Source organism: Microcaecilia unicolor, chromosome 3 (genome assembly GCF_901765095.1).
Source record: "Microcaecilia unicolor chromosome 3, aMicUni1.1, whole genome shotgun sequence".
Lineage (NCBI taxonomy): Eukaryota > Metazoa > Chordata > Amphibia > Gymnophiona > Siphonopidae > Microcaecilia > Microcaecilia unicolor.
Window position 1 is genome coordinate 340,747,743 of NC_044033.1, and position 17,899 is coordinate 340,765,641.

The window sequence follows — 17,899 nt, forward strand, 5'->3', positions numbered from 1 at the left end:
GAGGGGGCTCTTTCCTGCCCCGAAGACGTCACACTAGACCACCAGGGAACATGGTAAGGAAGGGAAGGGGAGGGGACGGGAGACCAGACCCATGGCACCGATCGCCCGCCCACCGCATGCACACGCCCACGTTTGTCCAGAAATCCGGACAAACGTGCGTGCGGGCAAAATCCGCCGGACGCCCCGGACAAGCCCTCAAAAAGAAGACATGTCCGGGGAAATCCGGACGAATGGTAACCCTAGGTTTTCAGGATATCCACAATGAATATGCAGGAGATAGATTTGCATACCATGGAGGCAGTGCTTGCAAGTCTATCTCCTGCATATTCATTGTGGATATCCTGAAAACCTGACCTGCCTGCGGCTCTAGAGGACCAGAGTTGCCTACCCCTGGCTTAGAGGGAACAGTGTACAAAAAGAGTATTCAGAAAAGGCAAAAGAACCCCATCTTCACGGAATAAAATTACACTTTAAAGCATACACATGTACTTGGCACACCAGCATCACTGAATAGCTCTTATCTACTCTACAATTTATAGTACCAAGTTCATACTGCACTTTGGAAATGGCCATCAGATTTGAGAAACAAATGTTTTCTCAGGGAATTAAGTGAATTTTCAGATGAGGAACAATGATCAGGGCCTCCGAGGACTGCAGCCCACAAGAAAAGCAGATCTAACCATCCTCCAAGAACAACACATTGTCACAGATTCCACAGATGATGTAGTCGGTCCAGAATCAGACCTGGATCCAAAATATGACAAGAAAACAGTCACAATGAGCCAGAGGACAAAAGACTAAAAATATTCTCCGCTATTCAAATCCAAGCTCTAAGTTTAAAAATAATCCAATTCCAACCAATTAGGACCTGAATCAAGAAATCTCATTACTAAGGGAAGGAAAAACAAGGGGGATGTTTGAACATCTCATCATGCCCAGGCCCCTACTTTGGTACGGGAACATGCGTAGGCTAGGACTACTGACAGCTTTCAAAGTCCTCAATGACGTTAGTATCTTCTGACCCTTCTGGGATTTCAGCTTGCCTGTTTGTCTACAGAAAGTTGATTTGCATGACATTCTGCCACAGTATATTTCAAACTGTAGCATACATGTACTAAAAGGCTTTTCCCATGTGTCTGTAGGAAAAGTGCTTAGTTCATTTGGTCCTTTATGATTTAGGGAGCTGTAGATGCTGATCAAAGGCAAAATACCCCAATGTCATCACAGTGTCCTCTGAACTCCCTGAGATTAAACTGGAACTGAATTTTGTAGCTGAATAAACTTATGTTCATGTTCATCTTTATTTAATATACCGCCCAAGGGATGTACCATCTCGGTGGTTTACAATGATTACAAAATATCCACAGGAGGAGCATAGCAAGAAAAGAACTACAAATTCAATAGTAAGGAAGAAAAAGAGAGAAATACTCAATACAATAGTCACAAAGGAAAGCAAAAGCAATAGAAAAGTACAGCAGCAGAGAATGCAGACTTGGTTTTCCAACATGAGCACCCAGCAGGAAAGAGACAAAGGAATAATATTTGTTGGGTTGCTCACATGTTTGTTTAAACAAGTGGGTCTTGAGGGTTACTTTTTAATCTTTAGTGACAGAACTCCTACTGATTAGAATCGCCAAACTCACTAATAAGAGCAGGAGTTGCATATAACTAACTTTCTTTTAAAAGGAGGAAAAGACCTCAGAAGCTCGGCTTTTTAACAGTATTATTTATGACTGAAATAGCCGTGCGAACGTCCTCATAGGTCTAAAAACCTCCTCTCGTTTTTATCAATTTGTTGAATTTTAAGGAGGCAAGCGATGCGAATGCGGAGCAGCCGGACATAACATGACGGCTGCCGCATGCTCACCCTGGGCCCGAATCGTCCTGCGCTTCCGGCTTCCCCGCCATCCCAGGTGACGTTGCAGGTGACCTGCTGCGTCATTGGCAGGGAGGCTGGAAGGGGGCGGGATCGTAGCGGGTGGACCCCCGGGTATGGATAAAAGCTACTGGGGGGGGGGGTTGTACAAGTCTTTTGGTCGGAAGCAGGCGGTACAGCACTTAGCACAGATTTTCCCTGACACCTAAATTATTGAGTCTTGTCCTTTATGTGTAAACGTACACATGTTAACAGGAAGGTGCTTACTTTCAGGCAGTCTGGAGCTAATATTCAGACCACAGGAGGCAGACTGGCTAACTCCCACAGTCGGCAGCGAACTCGGAAATTCATATGCAGCGACCGGGGGAGGGGGTTGGCCCCTATGAACATAGCCAGTTAAACCAATATTCATTGGCTGACTGGCCAAGTTATAGCTGCCAAAGATAGACCTGCTATTTAAGCGGGTCTATCTGGCTACTAAACTTAGCTGGCCAGTTAAATAGTGCTGAATATTGGAGGGGGGGGGGGGGGGGGGGGGATCTGTGTTTAGGTATGTCTCGGACGGAACTTGGGTATAAATATGATTTACATGGGTTTACGCATTTTACATGCTAACATTTAGGTCTGCTCCCAAGCAGGCACAAACGTCCTCAGCTTCACTCTAGCGGCAGTTTGTGCTGGTGTACTTTTAGTATTTATAAAGACAGAGTTCCCTATGCATCTTTAGAAATGATAAGTAGTAGTATTAATAGTCTAGAAATAGGTGCCTACTTGGCCTTCAAACATAGACTGCCTTGAAAAGTACAAACACAATTTTCCTCCCTCCCACCGCACCTCCCCAGGGGCCATGCTAATCAACAACCAAAGAAGAAGCGCGGGGGGGGGGGGGGGGGGGGGACACCGCATCTCTCTGCAACACACACACACACACTCTTTCTCTCTCTCTCTCTTATAATTAAGGACACTCTCTCTCTCTCTCTCTCTCTCTCTCTCTCTCTCTCTCTCTCTTATAATTAAGGACACACACACACACTCTCTCTCTCTCTCATAATTAAGGACACACTCTCTCTCTCTCTCTCTTATAATTAAGGACACACACACACACTCTCTCTCTCTCTCTCATAATTAAGGACACACACACACTCTCTCTCTTATAATTAAGGACACACACACTCACTCTCTCTCTCTCTCTTATAATTAAGGACACACACACACACTCTCTCTCTCATAATTAAGGACACACACACACTCTCTCTCTTATAATTAAGGACACACACACACACACACTCTCTCTTATAATTAAGGACACACACACACTCTCTCTCTCTCTCTTATAATTAAGGACACACACACACACTCTCTCTCTGTCTCTCTCTCTTATAATTAAGGACACACACGCACTCTCTCTCTCTCTCTTATAATTAAGGACACACACACACACTCTCTCTCTCTTATAATTAAGGACACACACACACTCTCTCTCTCTGTCTCTCTTATAATTAAGGACACACACACACACTCTCTCTCCCTTATAATTAAGGACACACACACACACACTCACTCTCTCTCTCTCATAATTAAGGACACACACTCTCTCTCTCTCTCTCTCTTATAATTAAGGACACACACACACTCTTTCTCTCTCTCTCATAATTAAGGACACACACACTCTCTCTCTCTCTTATAATTAAGGACACACACACACTCTCTCTCTTATAATTAAGGACACACACACACTCTCTCTCTCTTATAATTAAGGACACACACATACACACATACTCTCTCTCTCTCTCTCTCTCTCTCTCTTATAATTAAGGACACACACACACTCTCTCTCTTATAATTAAGGACACACACACACTCTCTCTCTTATAATTAAGGACACACACACTCTCTCTCTCTCTCTCATAATTAAGGACACACACTCTCTCTCTCTCTCTTATAATTAAGGACACACACACACTCTCTTATAATTAAGGACACACACACTCTCTCTCTCTCTCTCTTATAATTAAGGACACACACACACACTCTCTCTCTCTCTTATAATTAAGGACACACACACTCTCTCTCTTATAATTAAGGACACACACACACTCTCTCTTATAATTAAGGACACACACACACACACTCTCTCTCTCTTATAATTAAGGACACACACACACACACACACACACTCTCTCTCTCTCTTATAATTAAGGACACACACACACACTCTCTCTCTTATAATTAGGGACACACACACACACTCTCTCTCTCTCTTGTAATTAAGGACACACACTCTCTCTCTCTCTCTCTCTCTCTCTCTCTCTCTCTCTCTCTCTCTTATAATTAAGGGTTTTATTAATGGCCACACCTCAGGGCTTTTTTTTTTTTTATTTGTACCCCGCGCGCTTTCCCACTCATGGCAGGCTCAATGCGGCTTAGGTACTTATTTGTACCTGGGGCAATGGAGGGTTAAGTGACTTGCCCAGAGTCACAAGGAGCTGCTTTCTTATTTAACATCAACATTTCTTCTTCTGTAACATAAACATTTCTTCAAGTCAAACATAACAAAAAGGCACTCTACTCAGAGCCTGCTACTTAAACCCTTCTCAAACTTAAGACAGTTCCTCAAACTCAAACAGTCAAAACACAAGCATCTACTTTCCTTCTCCAGCTATCACCTTTTCCAGAGAGAGCTTCCCCAGTGTTTCCATCTACTCCCTACAGCTTTCCAACACTCTCTTAATCAAGCTGCCTGCAATCCTCTCACACCTGGTTCAAGTTCCCAATCAACTGCTAGCTTCTCACTCTCCTGGCTAGAGTCCTCCCCCTTACTCTGATTCTCTTGCTGCTGCAGTGCATTCTGGACCTTGTAGTTCCCTACCTCTTCACAAGATGTAAATTCTCAAAACTGACATAATTCAGTCACTAAACTGTAAATAAAATCATTCTCCTATCTTTGTTATCTGGTGATTTTATTCTTCTCATTACCTTGTTCCCAGTCTCTGGTTCTGCTTCCCTCTGTCTGTGCTCTTAACTGTGTCTCCAGGGCCTCCTGTCCATTTGTTATTTCCTTTCTCACCTCCTTTCTTCTTCATTTCCTGCCCAACATCCATTTTTAGCATTGATTTAGATTGTAAGCTCTTTTGGGCAGGGACTGTCTCTTTGTATCAGGTGTTCAGCGCTGCGTGCGTCTGGTAGCGCTATACAAATGCTAATAATAATAATAATAATAATCTTTCCTGATTAGCTTTCTTCTATTTTTCTGCCTCCTTTACAAATCTAGTTTTCCACTTCTTTTCTTCTCTTCTATCCATGTGCAGCGTTCCTCTTTCCATTCCTTTCTATGTGCATTTTTCCCCACTCTTCTCTTCCTTTCCCTTCCCTTCATGTGGATTTCCTCTCTCTTTTTTTTTCTTCCCTTGCCTCCCCTCCTATCCAAGTGCAGCATTTCCCTCTCTCCCTTCTATGCACATGCAGCATTCCCCCCCCCCCCCTCCCCGTTCCCTCCTGCATGTCCGGAATCTCTTCTTCCCTTCCCTCTGTTCCCCTTCCCCTGGCATCAGAATCCCTCAAACTTGCGTCTTCGCCATCATTACTTATATCAGGGGAAGAGAGATGTTAGACATGCAGGAGGGAATGTACTCACTCTGCTGCTCCCCAGTATCTCTCCACACTCGTCCTTTCCTACACCCCTTCCCGTGCACTCCACTCCATGGATAAATCCTTCTTATCTGTTCCCTTCTCCACTACTGCCAACTCCAGACTTCGCGCCTTCTGTCTCGCTGCACCCTACGCCTGGAATAAACTTCATGAGCCCCTACGTCTTGCCCCATCCTTGGCCACCTTTAAATCTAGACTGAAAGCCCACCTCTTTAACATTGCTTTTGACTCGTAACCACTTGTAACCACTCGCCTCCACCTACCCTCCTCTCTTCCTTCCCGTTCACATTAATTGATTTGATTTGCTTACTTTATTTTTTTTTTGTCTATTAGATTGTAAGCTCTTTGAGCAGGGACTGTCTTTCTTCTATGTTTGTGCAGCACTGCGTATGCCTTGTAGCGCTATAGAAATGCTAAATAGTAGTAGTAGTAGTAGGTGTGGGGGAAGTATGCTGATTTGGGAGTAGCTTGCCATATTTCCTAGTTCTACATCAAACATAGTAGAAGGCTCTTGAAACAATGACCTAGTGAAAAAGTACAAGACAAGGGGACATTCCATGAAGTTACATGATAATACCTTTAAAATGAAGAGAAGAAAATATTTTTCACTCAACAAACAGTTGAGCTCTGAAACATTGCCGGAGAATTTGGTAACAGCAGTTAGCATATCTGGATTTAAAAAAAGTTTTGTTCAAGTTCCTGGAGGGACAGTCCATAGCTGCTATTGAGATAGACCTGGGGAAGCCACTGCTTGCCCTAGGATCAGTAGCATGAATCTTGCTACTAATTGGGTTTCTTCCAGGTACTTGTACATAAGTACATAAGTACATAAGTAGTGCCATACTGGGAAAGACCAAAGGTCCATCTAGCCCAGCATCCTGTCACCGACAGTGGCCAATCCAGGTCAAGGGCACCTGGCACGCTCCCCAAACGTAAAAACATTCCAGACAAGTTATACCTAAAAATGAGGAATTTGTGACCTGGATTGGCCACTGTTGGATGTAGGATACAGGGCTAGATGGATCATTCTGAGATAGTATGAAATTCTTATCTTTTTATGTTTTTAACTACAAGTAAAGTTTAATAGAAGGCACCGATCTTGCTTCCTGTTTAGTGCCTTGACTAAGGAGCTTTTGTCCCCTGCTTTACTTCTTAGAGAGATCTGAGCTGCAGGAAAGAGGCTCCTCATTCATCCTTGTCTCTTAGAGGCAGATGCAGCAACCAAACGTAAAAAAATCTAAATCGTTAAAGTCCCTAACGATTTTAAAATAACGAAAAATGCACCAAAAAAAAAAGTCACACATGCTGAGATCGGTATTGAAACGTACAATGTATCAAAGAATCACAATACACATCGTTAATCGGCCCCCAAATCATGCGCAGAGCAGCCAAGCGTTATGTTAGCTGCTCTGCGCATGCCACAAACAGTCAAAACACAGTCAAATCACAAGCACATGGCTCCCAAATCAAAACAAAAATTAAAAAAAAGGGTCGGGAGGGGGCAAGGGCGCTCATCAGGAGCGTCCTGTACGGACGGCCTTGCCCCCCCCCCCGCTGCTCCCCACTTTCTGCCGCTCCCCCCACCCCGAAAAAGCAAAATTCAAGCAGCCCCTGCCCCCCTCCCTTCCTCACTACTCTCTCACCTCAGCTCCGCCTCCCGACATCCTCCGTCCTGTGCCCCGCCCCCTTTTGGGGTCGTCGCCGCCATTCCCCTCCTCCATCGGGCCCCCCTCCCTCTTACCGGGCCCGTGCAGCGCCTCTCTCCTCTGTCCGAAGGCGCTGCACGGGCAAGAAGAAAGCTGATGCCTGCCTTCGCCCAGCTTTGATGGCGCGTCTTTCTCCTGCTGGGCCCGCCCCTGTCTGACGTCAGTAACCTACGTAGGTTACTGACGTCAGACAGGGGCGGGCCCAGCAGGAGAAAGACGCGCCATCGAAGCTGGGCGAAGGCAGGCATCAGCTTTCTTCTTGCCTGTGCAGCGCCTTCGGACAGAGGAGAGAGGCGCTGCACGGGCCCGGTAAGAGGGAGGGGGCCCGATGGAGGAGGGGAATGGCGGCGACGACCCCAAAAGGGGGCGGGGCACAGGACGGAGGATGTCGGGAGGCGGAGCTGAGGTGAGAGAGTAGTGAGGAAGGGAGGGGGCAGGGGCTGCTAGAATTTTGCTTTTTCGGGGTGGGGGAGCGGCGGAAAGTGGGGAGCAGCGGGGGGGGGGGGCAAGGCCGTCCGTACAGGACGCTCCTGATGAGCGCCCTTGCCCCCTCCCGATCCTTTTTTATTTTATTTATTTATGTGTTTTCTGACGTCCTTTGGACCAATCACAGCGCTTTTAGCTCTGCTAATGCGCTGGGATTGGCTCAAAGTTTGTTTATTTTTTTACTTAATGATTTTTCCTGGCACAGAGCTGTCCTAACGAGTGGTCCAGACCTCTCGTTAGATTTCCTGCCTTTTTCCTGCGTAAAGGCAATCGGAAAAGGTTAGTGCATGTCGTTTCAATGGGGTTTTCACACTAATTGCTCATCTCCATTCTGTTTTCGTTAGCTGCTGGCTTCCTCGGTAAAAGCCCTTTGATGCATGCAACGGATCAAATTTTCCTCGTTGGAGAGTCATTAAAGGCTCATTTAGCTTTAGTGCATCTGCCTCTTAGTTTCAGCTTAAGTCCCTGCCTCCTTGCCTCTACAGGGCCTTATATAACACACATTCTTTTAGGAGCACAGAGTGGAAAAAATGTCCCTTTTTGAAGTCTTTAATAGCATTAAAAGCCACCTCATTAACCACAGATAAGTTGATTATAACAATGAAAATTCTGAAAAATATAAAGTTCATCTTTATTAGTAACCAAGCTGGGTGGGTGGAAGGTCTGAAGAGCTGGCTCATGTGTCAGTCATCACTATACCTACTTTAACCTTTCAATGTATTATTGTTTTGAAACCTGATAATTTGAATTTCTGTCTGAAAACTGAAGTTATCTTTCTCTTCATTCCTATCTCAACATTGACTTCAATTACTGCAACTTCCACACCCCCTCCCCCTACTGTACTGGTGACAGATTGCAGCCTTCCAAGCCATCTTTAGCCTTGGTCCCTCTACCACACATCCCCTCCCTCCTTTTCCATGTTACCGTCAAATTATCCCCACTCTTTTTTTAGTGCTTGCACTCCACAGACCATTCCTACATCCTGTGCCTTTCTCGGCTCTTGTTCTTTTTACCTCTTTGTTTTCCCTGCATGTTCCTAGCTCTCTGCCTTCCCCTTTGCTCTTCAGATAGTGCCTCTCCCTTTCCATGCCTCAAATCCCCTCTCTGTCAAATCCAACCTCAAAATGTCTTCAGACATCATGGCTCCCTCTGATCTCTCAAAGCTATAACAATTTCTGACCGTTCTCTGCACTGGAATCCTGTTTCCATAAATCTTCTCTGCCAGTTTTACTACTTTTTATCAAATATACTGTGTGTATTGATTGTTAATGATTGTACCATGCTCTGGGCTGTGTTTTGAAAGAGTTTTGATCCAATTGCAGACATAAATAAATTTCCACTATTGCACACAGTGCTTTTATGTAGGGAATATAAAAAGGCTTGAGTTTCAAGTTTATTTGGCACTTGATATTAGAGCTGTACCAAATAGCATATTTTACTATTCAGCCAAATACGAATAATGTAAAAAAACATTTGTCCAAATATTAATACTGAATACGAATAATGGGCATTGAGCATTAACATAACAAATAATAAAATAAACCACATGAAGATCAGAGATCAGTAGGATTTAAACTACCCGTGAAAGAGCCATGGGGGGCCTTGGGGGTTTGGGCACCCCAATTTTGGGCTCGGGCCCCCAAAGTCTGCTGGCTTGGCTGGTGGGGGCCCCGAGTCCCTGCCAGCAGAATCTTTCCTGCAGCAATATTCGGTGCCAAGCTGCCTGACCTGCTGTCCCCCTCCCCTGCGCGCATGCTTAGTTTCACTAAAGCCGAGCATGTGCGTCAGTGCACGAAAGCAGGGCAGGTAGCACGCCAGCAGGAAGGATTCTGCTGCCAGGGCTTGGGAACCCTCACCAGCCCAGGTATGTGGGGTTGCGGCAGCGGTTGAGAGTGGTGGGAAGGCAGGGCAAAATGTGCCCCCCCACACACACACTTTGGGCTCAACCCTCCGCCCCCCAAAATTGAGTTCTGGCTATGCCTCTGAACTATATTCATGTATACAAAAACATCAATGGCTATGAATTGTTTCTTGATTTTCTAAAAGTCATCTTGACCAGTTTTTGCAGAATTTTGATCTCTGAAGGAAACATGTAGCAATGAAATATCCATGTAAAAGTAAATGGAAATCAGATGTATTGAAAGTTTGGCAAGTTTCCAATAAAAAAAAAAACAAAACCTAAAGTAAATGCATAATCCAGAACAAAAATTGTGTGATTTATGATTAACTGATTAATGATAATGATATCAACATAAATGAAGACAAGAAGAAACATTTTTTATACTGTAAACATAACTTAAATGTTTTAAGGATCTTTGGTCTGACACAGTATAGCAGTTCTTATGAGTTAATTGTAAAAAGGTAGGACATTCTTTCTTGGAAGTCACCATACAAAAAATATTCTGATTCTTGTGTCATCTGAGCAAGTACATAAGTATTGCCACACTGGGACAGATCAAAGGTCCATCAAGCCCAGCATCCTGTTTCCAACAGTGGCCAATTCAGGTCACAAATACCTGGCAAGATCCCAGAAAAGCTCAATACATTTTATGCTGCTTATCCCAGAAATAAACAGTGGATTTTCCAAGTCAATTCAATAATGGTCTATGGACTTTTCCTTTAGGAAGCCGTTCAGACCTTTTTAAAACCCCGCTAAGCTAACCGTCTTTACCACATTCTCTGGCAATGATTTCCAGAGTTAAGTACACGGTGAGTGAAATATTTTCACCGATTCGTATTAAATTTACTACTTTGTAACTTCATCGCATACCCCCTAGTCCTAGTATTTTTGGAAAGAGTACACAAACGATTCACGCCTACCTGTTCCACTCCACTCATTATTTTATAGACCTCTATCATATCTCCCCTCAGTCGTCTCTTCTCCAAGCTGAAGAGCCCTAGATGCTTCAGCCTTTCCTCATAGGGAAGTCGTCCCATCCCCTTTATCATTTTCGTCGCCCTTCTCTGCACCTTTTCTAATTCCACTATATCTTTTTTTGAGATGTGGCGACCAGAATTGAACACAATATTCAAGGTGCGGTCACACCACGGACCGATAGAAACACATTATAACGTCCTCACATTTGTTTTCCTTTGCTTTCCTAATATCACTATTATTCCTATAATATCACTATATTCCTATAAATCACTAAACCCAAAACACATACTAGGAAATGTAGTTGGAAAGCAATGACCACAAATGCTCACAGTCTAAGCAATAAAATTCATGACCTTCAAGCCCTGATGTTGGAGACTGACTTGGACATAGTTGCAGTCACAGAGACATGGCTCCATGGTTCCCATGAATGGGATGTAAACATACCAGGCTATAATCTTTTTAGGAAGGATAGAGAGGGACGTAAAGGTGGAGGAGTAGCTCTGTATGTGAGAGATGATATCGCAGCAACTGAAATGACAGGGAAGTGGGGAAAGGAAGAAGCAATATGGATCACCTTAAAAAGAGAGGATAGAACCTTGGTCCACGTGGGTGTTGTCTATAGACCCCCGACACAATTGGAAGAACTAGATAAAGATCTGGTCGCTGATATTCAAAAGTTGGGGAAGAAAAGAGAGGTGCTGCTGTTGGGAGATTTTAATCTGCCGGATGTAGATTGGAAGGTTCCGTCTGCAAAATCGGAAAGAAGTAGAGAGATTGTGGATGCTTTCCAAAGTGCTCTGCTCAGACAAATGGTGAACGAACCCACGAGGGAGGGAGCCACGTTGGATCTGGTGCTCACGAATGGGGATAGTGTGTCAAATGTCAGAGTGGCTGCACACCTGGGAAACAGTGACCATCAAACGGTTTGTTTTGATGTAACGGCTCATGTGGATGGCGGCCACTCTAAACTCAAAGTCCTGGATTTCAAGCGAGCTGACTTTAACAAAATGGAAGAATACCTGAGGAAGGAGCTGATGGGCTGGGAGGACATACGAAAAGTGGAAGGACAGTGGTCCAGGCTAAAAGATGTAATAAAGAGGGCCACAGACCTTTATGTAAGGAGGGTAAATAAAAGCAAGAGAAAAAGGAAACCAATATGGTTTTCAAAGCATGTGGCTGAGAAAATAAAGGCTAAAGAGTTAGCGTTCCAGAAATACAAAAAATCTCAAGTAGAGGAACACGGGGAGGAATACCGGATGAAACTGAAAGAAGCCAAGAGAGAGGTACATCTGGCGAAGGCGCAAGCGGAAGAACAAATGGCTAGAAATGTACGGAGGGGAGATAAAAACTTCTTCAGGTATATTAGTGAAAGGAGAAAGACTAAAAAGGGGATTGTGAGACTAAAAGATACAGCAAAACGCTATGTAGAAAATGATGAAGAAAAAGCCAATTTGCTTAATAGATACTTTTGTTCTGTTTTTACTGAAGAAAATCCTGGGGAAGGACCGAGAGGGACTGGCAAAAGTACACCTGAAAACGAAGTGGATAGAGCACCGTTCACGGAAGAGTGTGTATATGAACAACTTGGAAAGCTAAAGGTGGACAAAGCCATGGGGCCGGACGGGATCCACCCCAGAATACTGAGGGAACTCAGAGAGGTTCTGGCGAGTCCTCTTAAAGATTTGTTTAATAAATCCTTGGAGACGGGAGAGGTTCCGAGGGATTGGAGAATGGCGGAGGTGGTCCCTCTTCACAAAAGTGGGGATAGGGAAGAAGCTGGAAACTACAGGCCGGTAAGCCTCACTTCGGTTATTGGAAAAGTAATGGAAGCCATGCTGAAGGAAAGGATAGTGAATTTCCTGGAAGCCAATAAGTTGCAAGATCCCAGACAACATGGTTTCACCAAAGGGAAGTCGTGCCAAACGAATCTCATTGAATTCTTTGACTGGGTGACGGGAGAATTAAATCAAGGATGTGCTATGGACGTCATCTACTTAGATTTCAGCAAGGCTTTTGACACGGTTCCCCACAGGAGGCTCTTGAATAAACTAGAAGGGCTGAAGATAGGACCCGAAGTGGTGAACTGGATTAGGAACTGGTTGACGGGCAGACGCCAGAGGGTGGTGGTGAATGGAGTTCGCTCGGAGGAGGGAAAGGTGAGTAGTGGAGTGCCTCAGGGATCAGTGCTGGGGCCCATTCTGTTCAATATATTTGTGAGTGACATTGCCGAAGGGTTACAAGGTAAAGTTTGCCTTTTTGCGGATGATACCAAGATTTGCAACAGAGTGGACACCCCGGAGGGAGTGGAAAACATGAAAAAAGATCTGAAGAAGCTGGAAAAATGGTCTAACGTTTGGCAATTAAAATTCAATGCGAAGAAATGCAAAGTGATGCACTTAGGGAGTAGAAATCCAAGGGAGGTGTATGTGTTAGGTGGGGAGAGCCTGATAGACACGGATGGGGAGAGGGATCTTGGGGTGATAGTATCTGAGGACCTGAAGGCAATGAAACAGTGCGACAAGGCGGTGGCCGTAGCGAGAAGGTTGCTAGGCTGTATAGAGAGAGGTGTGACCAGCAGAAAAAAGGAGGTTTTAATGCCCCTGTATAAGACGTTGGTGAGGCCCCACCTGGAGTATTGTGTTCAGTTTTGGAGGCCGTACCTTGCGAAGGATGTTAAAAAATGGAAGCGGTACAAAGAAAAGCTACGAGGATGGTATGGGAGTTGCGTTCCAAGACGTATGAAGAGAGACTTGCTGACCTGAACATGTATACTCTGGAGGAAAGGAGGAACAGGGGTGATATGATACAGACGTTCAAATATTTGAAAGGTATTAATCCGCAAACAAATCTTTTCCAGAGATGGGAAGGCGGTAGAACGAGAGGACATGAAATGAGATTGAAGGGGGGCAGACTCAGGAAAGATGTCAGGAAGTATTTCTTCACGGAGAGGGTGGTGAACGCTTGGAATGCCCTCCCGCGGGAGGTGGTGGAGATGAAAACGGTAACGGAATTCAAGCATGCGTGGGACAGGCATAAAGGAATCCTGTGCAGAAGGAATGGATCCACAGAAGCTTAGCTGAAATTGGGTGGCGGGGGGAAGAGGGGTTGGTGGTTGAGAGGCTAGGATGGGGGAGGGCGGACTTATACGGGGTCTGTGCCGGAGCCGGTGATGGGAGGCGGGACTGGTGGTTGGGAGGCGGGAAATACTGCTGCACAGACTTATACGGTCTGTGCCCTGAAAAAGACAGGTACAAATCAAGGTAAGGTATACACATATGAGTTTATCGTGGGCAGACTAGATGGACCGTGCAGGTCTTTTTCTGCCGTCATCTACTATGTTACTATGTTACTATGTTAATAATACCTAACATTCTATTTGTTTTCTTAGCCGCCTCAGCACACTGAGCATTGCATTTCAATGTATCATCAACAATGACGCCAAGATCTCTTTCTTGGTCGGTGACTCCTAACATGGAACCTTGCATTACATAGCTATAGTTTGGGTTCCTCTTTCCCACATGCATCACTTTGCACTGCAAAACCTGAAAAAATTCCAACTCAGCATACATGTAGCAAATCTGACACACAACAGTAGCCTGGATTGGCCGCTGTCGTGGACAGGATGCTGGGTTTGATGGACCCTTGGTCTTTTCCCAGTGTGGCATTACTTAAGAATCTTACCTATGAATGGGCAGCACTACAAATATTACACTTGGGCCCTAGAACACCAATACACCTATTACTGCTAGAACAGAATGAGTAGGACTGTCATAGATTTCTGTACAAAGTACATGCAAACAGAATACCGCACCATGGTCACAGGCAAAACAGCCACTTAGGAGCCAGCTCTGTGAATGAGTCTAGAGTAATTCCTGTCTGAGTGATTTTCTGATGTATAACAGTGCCTACAGAAGGCACAGAGGGGCACATATGAGAGAGAGAGACAGAATGAATGATTGTGGGGTATACTTATGACAGAGAGAATGGACTCAGGCCCCCGCCAAAGCTGCAGTACCTGTTCAATGGCTGGTGGGGTAGTTGAAGCCCCACCAGCCAAAGAAATCCACTGCTTGAGCCCCCCCCCCCCCCCCCCTCCTCCTCATACTGCTTCAGGAGCAAGTAAGTCAGCGAGATGCCTCCAGCCACCAATGCTTGCACTCCCCAAGCATGCTCAATTCCTGCATGAACTTAGCATGCTTGAGGAGTGCCAGTATTGGCAGCTGCTGGAGACATCCTGCTGACTTCCTCACTCCTGAGGCAGCACAAAGAGGAAAAAGGCCACTTTGGCAGTGGATTTCTTCAACTGGTGGGGCTTCAGCATCCCCACCAGCAAAAGTAAGATATCAAATGTGGGGGAGGGGAGGCGAGGAAATACATGCCCCCCCCCCCCAGTCCATCCCTATGCCCTCCCAATGGACTACTGGCTATGCCCCACCTTTAATTGCATGATTAATCGGGATTAAGAATTTTCATCATAATGCAGCCCTACTTCTTTAACTCTTTCCTCCCCTTCTTTTCTGCCTTTCTCTCCATCCAGATTTCACCCTCTCTCTCACCCTCCAGTTCTCCACCTCCTTCTTTTTATTGTTCACCTACCTATCAACTTTCCATCTCCTTCTCTCAGTCCTTAGCTCTCCCATTTCCGCTATCACTCCTTCTCCAGTCTATTTACTTCTGTCGCCCACTATCCATTACATTTTTACCCTCTGCGCTTACCATCTTCCTTTACTCATCTCCTTGACAACCCTCCATGGCTTCTCCCATATGGTTCCATCATGTTTAGCATCTCCCCTCCCTCCACTTTGTAGCTCAGCATTCCTTTCTCTCCTCTCCACAGCCTAGCATCTGCTTCTTTCCAAATCCCCTCCCACATTTACAGCATAACATATTTCCTCCCCCCCCCCCATATTTGTAGCCTAGCATCTTTCTGAAACTTCCCACCTACAGTGCAGCTTTTTCCTCTCTCTCTCTCTCTCTACTTCCGCCCATAGTCAGCATCCCCACCCTATCCAAATACCAGATTCAATTTAATGTGGACAAATGCAAAGTGATGCATATTGAAAAGAATAATCTGAATCACAGTTACCTGGTGCTAGGGTCCATCTTGGGGGTCAGCACTCAAGAAAAAGATCTAGGTGTCGTTGTAAATAATATGCTGAAATTTTCTGCTCAGTGTGTGGCAGCAGCCAAAAAAGCAAACAGGATGCTAGGAATTATTAGGAAAGGGATAGTGAATAAGACTGAAAATACTATAATGCCTCTGTATCACTCCATGGTGCGACCTTGCATTGAGTATTGTGTTCAGTTCTGGTTGCCGTATCTCAAAAAAGATATAGCGGAATTAGGAAAGTTTAAGAAGAGCAACCAGAATGATAAAGGGGATGGAACTCCTCTCATATGAGGAAAGGCTAAAGAGGTTATGGCTCTTCAGCTTTGAAAAGAAACGGCTGAGGGGGTGATATGTTTGAGGTCTACAAAATCCTGAGTGGTGTAGAACGAGTAGAGGTGATTTTCTTACTCATTCCAAAAGTACAAAGACTAGGGGCCACTCAAGGAAGTTACATGGAAATACTTTTAAAACAAATAGGAGGAAATATTTTTCAATCATTGAATAGCTAAGCTCTGGAATTCTTTGCCGGAAGATGTAGTAACAGCGGTTAGCATATCTGGGTTTAAAAAAGGTTTGGACAAATTCCTGGAGGAAAAGTCCATAGTCTGCTATTGACACAGACTCATGAGGAAGCTACTGCTTGCTCTGGGATTGAGAATGTTGCCACTATTTGGATTTCTGCCAGGTACTGTTTGAAACAGGATACTGGGCTAGATGACCATTGGTCTGACCCAGAATGGCTATTCTTATGTTCTTATCCCTTTCTTTTTCTTCCCTCCTAGTCAGCATGACCTCTATCCCTTTCTCTCCTTCCCAGTCAGCATCCTCTTTCTATCCCTTTCTTCTCCTCCCCTATAGTCAGCATCTCCCAACTCTTCCCCACTTCACATCCAGAATCCCATTGTCTGTTCTCTCCCCGTCTCCCATTTTCCACTATCCTCCCTATCCAGCATTTCTCTTTCTCCAACCCCTTACAATTCTAGCACTTTCTTTCTCCCCTCAAAGGTCCAGCATTTCTCATTTCTCTTCCCCTCCCCATGGTCCAGCAGTCTTCACCCCCATCCCCAATGGTCCAAGATGTCTCCTTTACCTCCCCATCCCCAATAGTCTAGGATGTCTCCTTTCCCCCATCCCCTGATGGTCCAGGACGTCTCCTTCCCTCCCCCTCCCAATAGTCCAGGGTGTCTTCTTTTCTCCCCACGCCTCCCAATGGTCCAGCATATCTCCTCTCCCTCCCCCATTAGTCCAGCATTTCTTTCTCCCCTCCCCAATAGTGTGGATTGTTTCCTTCTCTCCTCATCCCCTAATAGTCCAGCATGCATCCAACTCACCCCCCCCCCCCCAAAAGTGTACCTTTTTAAGTGTTGTTTTTCCTTGTAGAGGCTGACAGCAGAGAGCAGCAATACATAAGCACTGTTCTCACCTTACCTACAGCTTCACTCTGATGCTTCCTACCTATGCAGGAACAGAAAATTGCGCTTATGCATTGCTGCTCACTGCCAGTGGCCTCTACAAGAAAAACAACATTTAAAAGTTACACCCATTTGGGGGGGGGGGAGTTAAGAGGCTAGGAGAGATGCCAGGTCAATGTCTGAGGAAGGGAAAGTAAGGAGAGAGAAGCCGGACCATGGGGAGAGTCAGCCAGTAGGGAGAATACAGGAAGGGTGGTGGTGATTATGTCACTGGAGAAGCTGCCAGAAGTGCCGGAACGGCGTGTAACGCCGTTCCGGCACAAAAGCCCTGCAAAAATGTTAGAAAGAATCAGGCCAAGAATCAAACCCTGCGGCACAACACTTGTATCATCTCTTTCCTCATAGTGAGCTCCATTTACCACTACACTCTGTCACCTTCCATTCAACCAGTTCCTAATCTACTGTGTCACTTTAGGGGCCCATACAGAGGGCACTCAGTTTATTTATAAGTCATGTATGTGGAACTGTGTGGGTGTGGGTACAGATTTTCCTAGTAAAGATTGTTGGATTATTTGTAGTAAATAATTAGCAGATTTTAGTACACACAGCTTCAGCTTTAGAAATGTTAATTTCTTTCTTCATCTCTCTCTCATTCACCCCTGAATAATTCACTGCTGAGTCACTTTAAAGTTGAAGTAACAAAACATCTGTTTACTCACAGTTTGTAGTTAGATTATAATCAGACAGGCTTATATATACATATTACTATACATTTGTATTATC